Source organism: Triticum aestivum, chromosome 3B (assembly GCF_018294505.1).
Source record: "Triticum aestivum cultivar Chinese Spring chromosome 3B, IWGSC CS RefSeq v2.1, whole genome shotgun sequence".
NCBI classification, from domain to species: Eukaryota; Viridiplantae; Streptophyta; class Magnoliopsida; order Poales; family Poaceae; genus Triticum; species Triticum aestivum.
The window spans coordinates 444396155-444409229 of record NC_057801.1 but is presented as its reverse complement, the minus strand read 5'-3'; the positions used below and the strand labels follow the sequence as shown (position 1 = coordinate 444409229).

At 46.3% G+C, this 13075-nt stretch overlaps 1 pseudogene; it reads left to right on the top strand.

Moving 5' to 3' along the window:
• Window positions 1-251: 251 nt before the first annotated feature.
• On the top strand, window positions 252-1085 carry LOC123065500 (Werner Syndrome-like exonuclease; annotated as a pseudogene).
• Window positions 1086-13075: the final 11990 nt, after the last annotated feature.

The following is a 13075-nucleotide window of genomic DNA, read 5'->3' as shown; positions in this document are numbered from 1 at the left end:
TCCGTCACGGGACGCCCGCGCCTGCCGATTCCTGTTACTCGCTGGTGGCCGCCTGCCAGTGTGGTGACCGGTGCTGCCGCCTCCAGGCGTGGCGGCAGGTGCCACACGTCGGCTGCCGCGCCTGCCGCCACGGCTTGAGGGGTCTTTTTTGTCAATTTGATTCGCAGGTAGTTTTTTTTGTCAATTCATCTTGGCAAGTGGTCTTTTTGACAAAAAATCAACACTTTACCCTTGTCGTTTGCGCACCGGAGATTGGAAGTAGCAGCAGCCGGACGAGGCGATCCAGTATGGGGGACACGTATGTCACCGACGTTGCCCTCGGGGAGGAGTGATCACCACCACCGTGACGTCCTCCGGCGCGGCCGTGGAGGACTGGGTCGAGGAGGTGTACTCCACGTACGCCGGCTGCCCCAACCAAATCCTCGTCGGGCTCGACGTCGAGTGGCGTCCCAGCTACAGCCGCGTGCAGAACCCCGCCGCGCTCCTGCAGCTCTGCATTGACCAGCGCTGCCTCATCTTCCAGCTCCTCCACGCCGACTACATCCCTGACGCCCTGTCGGGCTTCCTCATGGACAACCAGTTCTTGTTCGTCGGCGTCGGCGTGGCCGCGGACGCCAATCGCCTGGCCCAGGACTACGACCTGCAGGTGCTCAATCTGGAGGACCTGCGCGGCGTCGCGGCCGAAAAGATGGGCATCCCGGAGCTCCGCCAGGCTGGGCTGAAAGACCTGGCGCGCGAAGTCTTGGGGGTTACCATCGAGAAGCCACGGCGGATTACGATGGGCCCGTGGGACGCCTGCTGCCTCTCCGACGAGCAGGTCCACTACGCCTGCACCGATGCCTACGTCTCCTCGCAGATCGGATTGGAGCTGTTCACCGGAAACTACTAGCGATCGATCGAGGTGATGCCGTGGGGAGCCCTGCAAACTTGCATACGAAACTCGGTCCCTAGTGTGTTTGGTTTAGTTTTTGCAGCATTTTGTTCTTATTCTCCTAGTGTTAATTGCTTATGTCGCGTACTAGCTTAAGCTTCAGAGCAGGGAAAAGGTTGTCAACATGTTCTGTAGCGGTCTGCTACAGTTTTGATATGTGTGCAGCAGTTCATGTGATGCTTGCCAACGGGGACCGAATGTTCCAAAATTGTAGTGCTTATTATGACACACTCTATTTGAAGTTGCTGATTCTCTGCTGGAAGAATTAGACATTGGTGGTGTTGAGGATTAACTTCAGAGCAGGGAAAAGATTGTGGCTACAACTAGGTGCCATGAGCATAGAGCCTTTTGTGCCGATCTAAACTGTTCAGTGAAATATTCTGTCCAATTATGCATTTTTAGTGGACTTGAACTATTTTTACTTCTGTGTTAATGTCCGCGATGCTTTCAGTTATCACCGATCGGATGTTCCAAAATTTCGATAGCTCCTTTGTTCTAAAGTTGCCATTATAATTTTTCGATCTGCCTAGCATTTGGTATCATAATTTGGTATTTGTTGCTTACACCACAATTTGTAATTGACGACATGAGCATTATTCCTTTTGTGCTGATCGATATTTTTTTGTGTACTCTGCTCAACTATGTTTTTTTGGTGGAGTGCCAACTATTTTTAGTTATGTTGTTTAAAAAAAACTATTTTCAGTTATGTGCTTCAGGTCCATGCTGCTTTCGGTTATCACTGATGGGATGTTTCAGATTTCCAATACGTTATTTGCTCTGAAGTTTGACAGCTATCAGTTCATAGAGTTTCGTAGATAGAATTTTGGTCTGTTTAGTTTTTGGCATCATAATTTGATATCTGATGCCCACTTATACCATATTGTCAATTACAAATTTTTTGTGTTATTCATTTGATACCCTATAACTAACTAGCTACTGGTCCAGACTTAAGTATAAATCTCAGAAATTACTCTTATCAGTTACTACGGTCAGAAGAATACACTAGCATGATGATTCCTTGTATTGAAAAATAGCTGCCAGGATCATCCTTAGGCCAACTCTTCACTGTTTAGTATTGAATCTGGTTAGTAATTCATTTTGTAGGAATGTTTTTTCAATTCATTCTCATTCCATCTGTACCCTCTGCCAAACACGATCTTTCATTGAAATCACCTTTACTCATTTATGCTGTATGAAATAAATATATTGTGCTTGTGATGATTTCCAACATATTCTCCCGTTCTTCTTAGTTCAAGTTCTTTGTTATAATTTACTCCCTCCGTCCCATAATATAAGAACGTTTTTAACACTAGTGTTAAAAACGTTCTTATATTATGGGACGGAGGGAGTACCATTCTTCCGAGTCTGATGAATTGAGAAGAAAATGACTCTATACTTGTTTGTCCTAGTGTATGATTACTCCTATCTTGAAAATCTTATATCAAATATTTAACTAATAAGAACAGAATGCTATGTATATTGTGGCGCGAACAAATAACTACAGCCACCGGCCCTTGCGGTCCTTTCTAGTTTCTGCTCCTCTCACTGTTCTGCTCTGTTCCCCTCTGTAATATGATATAGCCAGGTATATATCAGTACCTTGCTGAAGCTCATGTGCTGGTCATTCTACTTCCTTCTGTGGTCTGTTGTAGTAGTACCTTGGGTCATCAGGTGTGGATATGTATGAAGGGTGAGAGCTCTAGGGTCCTATTTATTTCTACTGAGCAAGCTGCGGGCACCGGCTGCTGAAGTTGGATTTTGTCTCGGGTGGTCATTGAGCTTGAGCTGGTTACTCGCCCGTTGTTCCGCAATAGTTTCTGTAGGTGGCCTTATTTATTTGTGTCCATCCTGTGAGGTTCAGAGAGCACTTTTTGGGTCTATGATTCATTTTTTTGCTAAATGTTACGGCATAAATGCTGAACTATTGACCCTACTTGTTTCGGATGGTTGTTCCTGCCAAAGTGTTCCCGGAGTAGTCTGTGACTTGCTACCCTATGAGTGGTGTGTTGCAAGAATTTTCTGTGGTTTGTACTGGTGCCGATAGCTAGAGCAAAGAGGTTGTGACAAGCAGCTTTGGTGGGCTTGCAGGCTGAGGTGATGGTTATCTACTTCCTCACATATCGGTGACGGAGAGAGTAGTTGTGTGAGCTACTTGAACTATAGAGTAATTGTATTGTCGATCTGTTTTTTCAGGGGTGTGTTGTCGATTTGGTATGATCACCAGCTCATTGTGTGCTGTTGTGGACTTGTGCCACGATGATTGTGAGATGGCTGTAAGATTAGTGCCTGATCGATTTGGGGGGTCCATGCAGATTTATTTATTTATTTTTTGCGAAAGCCATGCTGAATATGTATGAATGTTTTTTTGTCTGATGAGGTTGCTTTTTATGTAAACTGTTGCTCCGGATTTTGACGAAAGGTTTATATTTCTAGAATCTTACAATAGGAAGTGCTTGAAGAGGTTCTTATAAAAAATAAATCATTTTATAAACACCGGTGCTTATTTCTATAGCAGAGTGCCTAAATAAACACCCCTGCTTTACAAATAGGCACTGGCACTTATAAAAATAAGTTTATTTTTCTAATAACATCTCTAAGCATCTTGCATTATAGACAGACCGGTACATGTAGAACACTTTAATGAGTTTGTGTTATGATTTTTATTACTGCAACTCCTTATAGTTGCATTTGGGCTATTATGTAACTGGTCCATTCAAACACAGTGTCTGTATTTTTCCTTTCAGTCATTCCGTGGTTTTCACACTATTCCTTGGTAATATAAGCTTGCAAGTTCCTTAGATCTTAATATTTGCAGATTTTATGAATTGTTTTCTTTTTCCCAAGAAATTGCAGGAGCACTGTCTTTTCACTTGGATGAAAGGGAGAGCAGTACAAGTTTTTCTATTACCGAAAAAGGCTTTCGCCCCGCTTTATATATAAAGCAATGATGAAATGATCGATAAAGATCCCGCAAAAAAAATGATCGATAAAGTTGACTAGAGGGGGGGGGTGAATAGGCAACTAACAATTTTTAGTTTTTCTTTACCAAATTAAACTTTGCATCAAAGTAGGTTGTCTAGATATGCAACAAGGTGAGCAACATATATGATGCAACAACAATAAGCACACAAGCAAGCAACGGATATAACACAATATAGCTTGCACAAGTAAAGGCGAGAGATAACCAAAAGTGGAACCGATGGAGACGGGGATGTGTTACCGAAGTTCCTTCCTTTTGAGGGGAAATACGTCTCCGTTGGAGCAGTGTGAAGGCACAATGCTCCCCAAGAAGCCACTAGGGCCACCGTATTCTCCTCACGCCCTCACACAATGCGAGATGTCGTGATTCCACTATTGGTGCCCTTAGAGGCGGTGATTGAACCTTTACAAACAAGGTTGGGGCAATCTCCACAACTAAATTGGAGGCTCCCAACGACACCACGAAGCTTCACCACAATGGACTATGCCTCCGCGGTGACCTCAACCGTCTAGGGTGCTCAAATACTCAAGAGTAACAAGATGCACAAGGAATTAGTGGGGGGAATCAAATTTCTCTTGGTGGAAGTGTAGATCGAGGCCTTCTCAACCAATCCCTAGAGAATCAACAAGTTTGATTGGCTAGGGAGAGAGATCGGGCGAAAATGGAGCTTAGAGCATCAATGGAGCTTAGAGGTGGAAGAGGTAGTCAACTCGGAGAAGAAGACTCCCCTTTTATAGTCAAGGGACAAATCCAACCATTATCCACTTAACCAGGCCGCGACATGCGGTACTACCGCATTAGACAAGCGTTACTACCGCAAGGAGTTGCGGTACTACCGCAAGGCGGTGCGATACTACCGCACCCACGGCAGACACCGGAAGAGGCCCTTTTGCGTTGACGCTGCGAGCGGTAGAACCGCCGGAGCGGTACTACCGTGCGCCCTTGCGGTACTATCGCAAGGCAGGGTTTGACTGGGCTGGGAAGGCACGGATGAATAAAATTACATCCATGACTACTTCCGCTGAGTTTAGATTGGTGCAAAAACCCGACATGATACTACCGCAACCAGGGAGCGATACTACCGCATAGGGCGCGGATGTAAAAAATTACATCTGCCCCCACTTCCCCGCGAGTAGCAGTGTTGGGCCAGAAGTCAAGGTACTAGCGCGACCTCGGAGCGGTACTACCGCAAGGAGGTGCGGTACTACCGCATCCTCGGGACGGTACTACCGTGAGCCTCTGCGGTACTACTGCTCCCTTGAGCAGTACTACCGTACACCACAGCACACTACCAATTGGAGTCATACATTTTGCAAAGACACGGATAACTGATCGGTGCTCCAAAGAGGCAAGGGGAAAGGTGATGCAAAGGAACAGACATGTACGTGATGATTCCACCCTAACCTTTCCGAAGCAGACCCCCTCTTAATAGTACGGCTTTCCTACGACTCAGATCCACCAAAAGGAAACGTAGAAAAACGCCGTCTTCGCTAGGCTCTGAGGGGCACGCAATCGTCTTATGCCTATACAAGAGATACCTGAAATGCTCAATGCACACGATTACTACGCAAAAGCATTGTCATCAATCACCAAAACCACTTAGGGAGAAATATGCCCTTACAATCTCCCCCTTTTTGGTGGATTGATGACAATACGGGATTTGCAAAAAGAGATATAAGATGACACATAAGAAAACCCAACATCTACAAAATATAGACAGGCTCCCCTAGATGTGTGCACTTTAGAGAAGTGCTTTGGACTGCATGGCACACATACTAGGATCAACACTCACCCTATATTTTATAAACGAGACAATCCTTGCAACAATAAGGGATGACAATGAGTATGGAGGCAAGGTATAAAATTGAGCAAGAAGTGAAAAGGGCACATGGCAAGATAAGCTCACAAACTACTAACATACTAGATAATAGGATAAGAGAATAAGGTAAGTAGAGGACATATGTCTTACACCATATGATAGTCTCCTGGAACCAGACGAACACAAACACAAGCCAACAAACCAAAGCAAACGAGGTTCAACCGAACGAACGCAAAGCGCGAGACATGACACAACGACTCGTAAATCCTACACTCTCTCGCCCTTTGGCATCGAGACACCAAAAAGGCAGAGAGGACACCTACGACACAGGTGGTAGCTCAAACTGCAGTGATCACTCCTCATGCTCCTCATAGGTCTCGGCGGCGGGAATGGGCTCCTCCTCTGACTCAATCCACTGATATCCCTGCTTGGCTATCCATACAGCCTCCGGAGTGATGTTCACCTCTAACCCACTCTCCACAATCTCGTCAAAGGTCCTCAAGATCTTCTTATCGTGCTGGCGACTCTCCTTGGAAGCAACATGGGTCATGTACTGCCCCTTGGCTTGCATACAGAACAGGGTCTTCATCTTGGCCTTTAGCTTCTTAGCCCAAGAGGGCTCAGAAGAGGAAGGAGTGTATCCCTCAGAACTGTCCTTATCTGCATTCTCCTCCTCAAGCTCATCCTCATCCACATCCATCCTTGCAGCCTCAGCCTCTGCCCGGGTAGTGGTGTTAGCCCACTTGCTCTTTATTCATAGCTTGATAGGCTCATGGCGAATCCAGTTGGGAGCTTCAAACTCTTCATTGGGAAAGAGTTGCTCCCAAGTCTTCGAGATCAACAGAAACAGGTAAGGACCATAGATGGGTACCTTACGGTTGAACACCGCAAACTGCAACTCACACCACATGATGTGTGAGACATCAAGTGGTTGCGTCTGTTGGAAATGCGCTTCCTCACAAATGAGCATCATGTCCACGAGGTAAGCATGCACTTTATCCTTGTCACCAATGTGCGGAAAAAGTGTGTTGCGGAAGATCTAGTGCATGATGTCAAGGAACGGATTCAGCACCCATGTCTTCTTGTCATTGGCAAGCTTCTTCTCAACAAGGTAGGGTTGGAGCTTGTTCTTGTTGGCTGACACGGGATTGGCATGAGGGCGGACGCCAACGGGTGTGTTGAGCCCCTCACCACGAACGTGGAGCAACGTCATGAACTCCTTCCATGTAGCAGACATCTGCTGCCCATTGGTCATCCATGTCATGGTGTGCGCCTCATCTGGATGGAAGTGAACTGACGCAAAGAACTGAGCCACAATCTCAGGGTCAAAGTCGAGGTGGAGCATGAGCAAATCCTCAATGCCAAACTTCTCTATCAGATCCAGAGTCTGTCCAAAGTATGCTCTGTTGCTGTCCTTCCTCACATGTACCATGTCAATCTAGTGCACGTCCACATAGATGTTCTGCTTGGACTTGATCACATCTAGAAAGATAAGATTTTGTTGCTTGGACCAAAACAACTCATTGCCTCTGAAATTCTCACGGGGCTTCACATAGGGGTTGAGCTTCCGGCGAGCGACAAACTTGGCAAGCGGTATCTCGTCCATACCCATAGATGGCTCCTTGAACTTGCTTGCAGTGTGCTAGGCATTGCGCTTTTGGGCACTGGAGCCCTCTGGTGCCTCTGGATTGCGAAGCCGCTTGGAGCTGGTGTCGCGGCTGGGATTGGAGCGCCGGACATTGGAACCGGAGCCACCACCTATGACACACGACATGAAAACTAGAAGAACTGAGAAGGATTAATGCAAAGGCGAGGGCCAAAACCAAAGGAAACAAGCAAACACGAGATTTGAAATGACAAAACAGCATAGTTTGCAAATCTACGGTAGTATCGGACGAGCGAGCGGAAGTAAAAAAATTGCAGCCGCTCTAGCCGCGGTAGTACCGTTCCGGGGTGGCACGGTAGTACCGCGCCTGGAGCGGAAGTAATATTTTACTTCCGCGCCCCGGGCGGCAGGGCCGTCTCCAGAAATTTGGGGGCCCGGGCCGAGAATCAAAGTAGGGTCCTAATTTTTTTAAATCATATTCCTGAAGAACTAATGTAAGTAAAACATACTCTCATTTAATTATATAACTTTAACTATGTGTTATTTGATACAACATTTAGAAAATATACCGAATACTAATCGAAAAATAGTAAAGATGTTACCGAAGCAAGACCTCACTTCACCTAAAAAAAGTACATGTGTAGTATTTCTTGAAATGAAATCTTCATAGTTAATCTTCTCCTTTTTGTGATCAGATTCTTTCAGGACATTTATCAAGAGCACCCTTTTGGGATCAAGCATCTGATTATAGCTTTGTTTTCTTCCTATAAAATAGTTCCTACTATGCAAGTATGCATGATTCTTTTTGTTTTGTACAACAGACAAAAATAATATGAATAATTTCGAATTCTATGTAATATTTCACCTTACATAAAACATATTTCACCTTGATGTAACATTGTGAAAAATTGTCTAACAAAAACAAGCCTAGACCAACAAAATAAAATAGGGCTTCATATAAAAGGATTTATGCCGGCAGGGACGATGCGCCGGAGCGGCTGTAATACCTAATACGGCGCCGTGGAGCGTAGCCGACCGGCGGCCACGTATGCACGTCTCCTACTCCTGCCGCCCTCTCCTGCCGGCCGCCGGCTGCCGTCGCCCAGCCGCCCCTTGCCCTGCTAGAGACATCTCCTCGATCTAGCGATTGCTAAACAAGTGATAAACTGGAACATGTGCTTGCGATGCGATCGGGAATTACGGCAAAACAACAAGCAGGCTGGGAAGCTGTGTGCATGTGTGCATGTATTTGGTTGCTAGAATGGGCTGCCTGGGTGTTGGTTTACTGGGCCTTTCTTTCCTCAGATATTTCTCAAACATAATATTTCCTGGAATGGGGCCCCTAAAAATTTGAGGCCCTTTGCGATCGGCCAATTTGGCCTCCCTTGTCAACGGGCCTGCCGGGCGGTAGTACTGCTCCAGCCGCGCGGTAGTACCGCGCGATATGCGTTCGTGGGCAGGAATGTGGTAGTACCGCACGGATTTCAAATGCCACATGAACAAGGGATCTAGATCTAGAAACAACCGCAACACCACATCGGTACTACCGTTGATCAAACTATACTGTTGTATCACTCAAAAAGCATGTCTACTGCACTACTACTCTCCTAAAATTCCCTCTTGCAACGAATTAGCCAAAAATCACATAAACTACACATGCATCTCCCCAAGACCTAGAAGCAAACGAACGGAACAAGAAGGAAATAACTTGGGGAAATACCGGTGTCCATGGCAAGAGTGCGAGGTGGGGAACGATCCCACCGGCCGGAATGCGAGGAGAGTAGCCAGAGACAGAGATCCGGCGTGGTCCTCCGGCGCTGTTCTTGGGCAGGAGAGAGAGAGAGACGGGGCGGGACAAGAGATGAATGGGTATGGGGAAGTTCGAATCCCCCCTTGCCCCGCTCTTAACCCCCACCCGCTCGCGACGGCACGGTAGTACCGTGGGTCATCGCGGTAGTACCGCCCGGGCAGAAGTACCGCGCATAGGGCGGTAGTACCGCTCTTCAGCGGCAGTAAAAAAAATTACGGTCGCGATGGAAGCGGTAGTACCATGCCGGAGATGCACCTGTGCAGGCACAGGGTAGCCCATCTCCAGCAGTAGTACCGTGGCACTCCACGGTAGTACCGCGAGCCCAAGGAGTGCAAGTTTCGACAAGAAGAAAAGAACACGGCCTTTGCAATGCCACCTTCAAGCAACCGGACACACAAAAGAGCTAAACACACTAGGCAACTCAAAAACACGCATGACTCAGAGACAAAGGCAAAAGACAACAAGAACCAAACACCAGACACGACCTCTCCAAGGAGAGGGCGATGGCCGGAGCCACCTATGTTTGAGTCAATTGGTATGGCACCGCGAAGAATTATCCTTGGGCCCATGACCAAAACTCGTCTTTGAAGCACAAGTACCATCAATGATGGCTAAAGTGAAAGAGTTGATCAATTTATGTATAATGGGGGGAGGGCGAGTTCATTGAGAGAACAACACTCCCCCTATGTCCATGCCTGCACCTAAACAAGATATCAAGTTGAGTATGGTGGGGTGTGCAAGGTTCAAGCTACATTGCTCGAATAAATGATATTTATCTCATGCCTTAACTCACGAAATCTTGCTTCATGCAAGGGCTTCGTGAAGATATCTGCAAGGTTATCATGTGTGTTGACATACTTGAGCTTGATCTCCCCTCGCCTAATGTGATCCTGGATGAAGTGATACCGAATATCAATATGCTTCGTCTTGAAGTGTTGCACCGGGTTGAGAAAGATCTTGATGGCACTTTCATTGTCACACCAAAGAGGCACTTCATCACAAATGACACCGTAATCCTTCAAAGTATGCCTCATCCATAGAAGTTGAGCACAACAACTACCAGCAGCCACATACTCTGCTTCGGTGGACGAGAGAGACACACAAATTTGCTTCTTAGAAGACCAACTCACCATAGAGCAACCAAGAAATTGGAACCCTCTAGAGGTGGACTTCCTATCCACTCTGTCTCCCGCTCAATCTGAGTCTGAGTAGCCCAAAAGATTGAAGTTGGCTCCTCTTGGGTACCATAAGCCAAAGTTTGGGGTATGAGCCAAATATCGAAAGATTCGCTTGACCGCCACATAGTGACTTTCCTTAGGCGCGGCTTGAAATCGTGCACAAATTCCCACATTCAGCATGATATCCGGTCTAGATGCACAAAGGTAAAGCAAGGAGCCAATCATGGAGCGATATACCTTTTGATCAACTGCTTTACCATTGGGATCTATGTCAAGTTGGCATTTGACGGGAATTGGAGTGGAGGCCGGCTTGACATCACTTAGCTTGAATCTCTTGAGCATGTCTTGAGTGTATTTTGCTTGGTTGATGAAGGTGCCTTCTCTTTCTTGCTTGATTTCGAACCCGAGAGAGAACTTCAACTCTCCCATCATGGACATCTTCAACTTTGAGGTCATGAGAGCGGCAAATTCCTTATTGAAAGCTTTGTTAGGGGAACCAAAGATAATATCATCAACATATAGTTGGCATACAAACAACTCCCCTTTGACCTTCTTAGTAAAAAGAGTGGGGTCGATTTTCCCAATTACAAACCCACGATCTTGCAACAACTCGGTAAGATGCTCATACCACGCACGTGGGGCTTGTTTAAGGCCATAGAGTGCCTTGTCGAGTTGGTACACATGATCGGGGAAATAGGGATCCTCGAACCCCGGGGGTTGTTTGACATACACCAACTCATTCATAGGACCATTAAGAAAATCACTCTTCGCATCCATTTGTTCCAACTTGAAGTTATGATGAGAAGCATAAGCAATCAACAAGCGAATAGATTCAAGGCGGGCAACATGAGCAAAGATTTCACCGTAGTCGATACCCTCGACTTGGGAGTAGCCTTGTGCTACCAAACAAGCCTTGTTGCGAACAATGATCCCATGAGCATCTTGCTTGTTCTTGAATATCCACTTGGTTCCAATGACATTATGAATCCCCGTTGGCCTTGGCACCAATCTCCACACCTGGTTGTGCTCGAAGTTGTTGAGTTCTTCATGCATGGCATTGAGCCAATCCGGATCCTCGAGCGCCTCATAGACCTTTTGGGGTTCGACACAAGAAACAAACGCGTGATGTTCACAATAGTTTGCTAACTGTCTACGAGTGCTTACCCCCTTTCTTAGTCTTCCAAGCACATTCTTCATGAGATGATCTTTGGTTGTGATCTTGGATGCAATCTTAGCGGCACGACGCTCCAATTCCTCCTCAGGAGAGAGATGAGGAGTGGAAACTTGATCATCTTGAGCACTGTCTTGAGCTTGTTCTTGATCTTGATCTTGCTCTTGATCTTGAACTTGCTCGGAAGGGAGAACTTGACCTTGGGCATCACTTGGTGGCTCACCACCATCTTGAGGTTGATCTTGCCCTTGATCTTGTTCATTTGGTTGAGGGCCTTCACTTTGTTCTTTGGAAGTGTGTGGGTCTTGGGTTGGTGATGGCTCCACTTGAGTGGAGCATTGTCCTTCTCCTTCGGACACAAGGGGTTCCTCAACGGGTAGGATATGACCAACACCCATTCTTCTTATGGCTTGGGGAGGAATTTCATCACCTACATCACAAGTACCACTTTGCTCCACTTGGGAGCCGTTATTCTCATCAAACTCCACGTTACACGTCTCCTCAATGAGTCTCGTGGACTTGTTGAGGACACGGTAAGCATGAGAGTTTGTAGCATAACCAACAAATATGCCCTCATGACCTCTAGCCTCAAATTTATACAAACAAATACCCTTCTTGAGAATGAAACACTTACAACCGAACACCCGGAAGTACTTGAGGTTGGGCTTGTTACGGGTGAGTATTTCATATGGAGTCTTGTTCAATCCTTTGCAGAGATAGAGCCAATTGGATGCATGACACGTGGTGTTGATGGCTTCGGCCCAAAAGTTGTAAGGAGACTTGAACTCTGCCATCATGGTCCTTGCCGCATCCATCAACGTTCGGTTCTTCCTCTCTGCTACACCATTTTGTTGAGGGGTGTATGGTGCGGAATATTGATGCTTGATCCCCTCATCACTAAGAAACTCATCCAAGGTGTAGTTCTTGAACTCGGTGCCGTTGTCACTTCTTATTGTCAAGATCTTTGCATCGTGTTCAAGTTGAGCTTCATTTGCAAACTCGATGACAGTTTGTTGAGTTTCACTCTTCCTCTTGAAGAAATATACCCAAGTGTACCTTGAGTAATCATCGACAATCACCAAGCATTACTTTCTACCCCAAGACTATCAAAGGATGGAGGCCCAAAGAGATCCATGTGAAGGAGATCCAAGGGTCTCTTCGAGTAGATGATAGTCGAGGGAGGGTGAGCCTTCTCATGTAACTTTCCTTTGATACAAGCACTGCAAGCACGATCTTTGGCAAAGCTAAGGTTTGTTAGTCCACGGACATGGTCCCCCTTGAGAAGACTTTGCAAAGAAATCATATTGACATGGGCTAAATGGCGATGCCAAAGCCACCCCACATCAACTTTAGCCATTAGGCATGTCGCGGTCTTAGTGGGTCGCTTCAAAAATTTAATCACATAAAGACCATTCTCGACATGCCCAACAAAGGCTACTTGAAGACTCTTGCTCCACAAGAGGGCCACGGTATCAATATCAAAGAATGTGGCAAAGCCCATGAGTGCAAGTTGACGAACGAAAAGTAAATTGTATGCAAAGGACTCAACAAGCATGACTTTATCGATTGTGAGATCATAA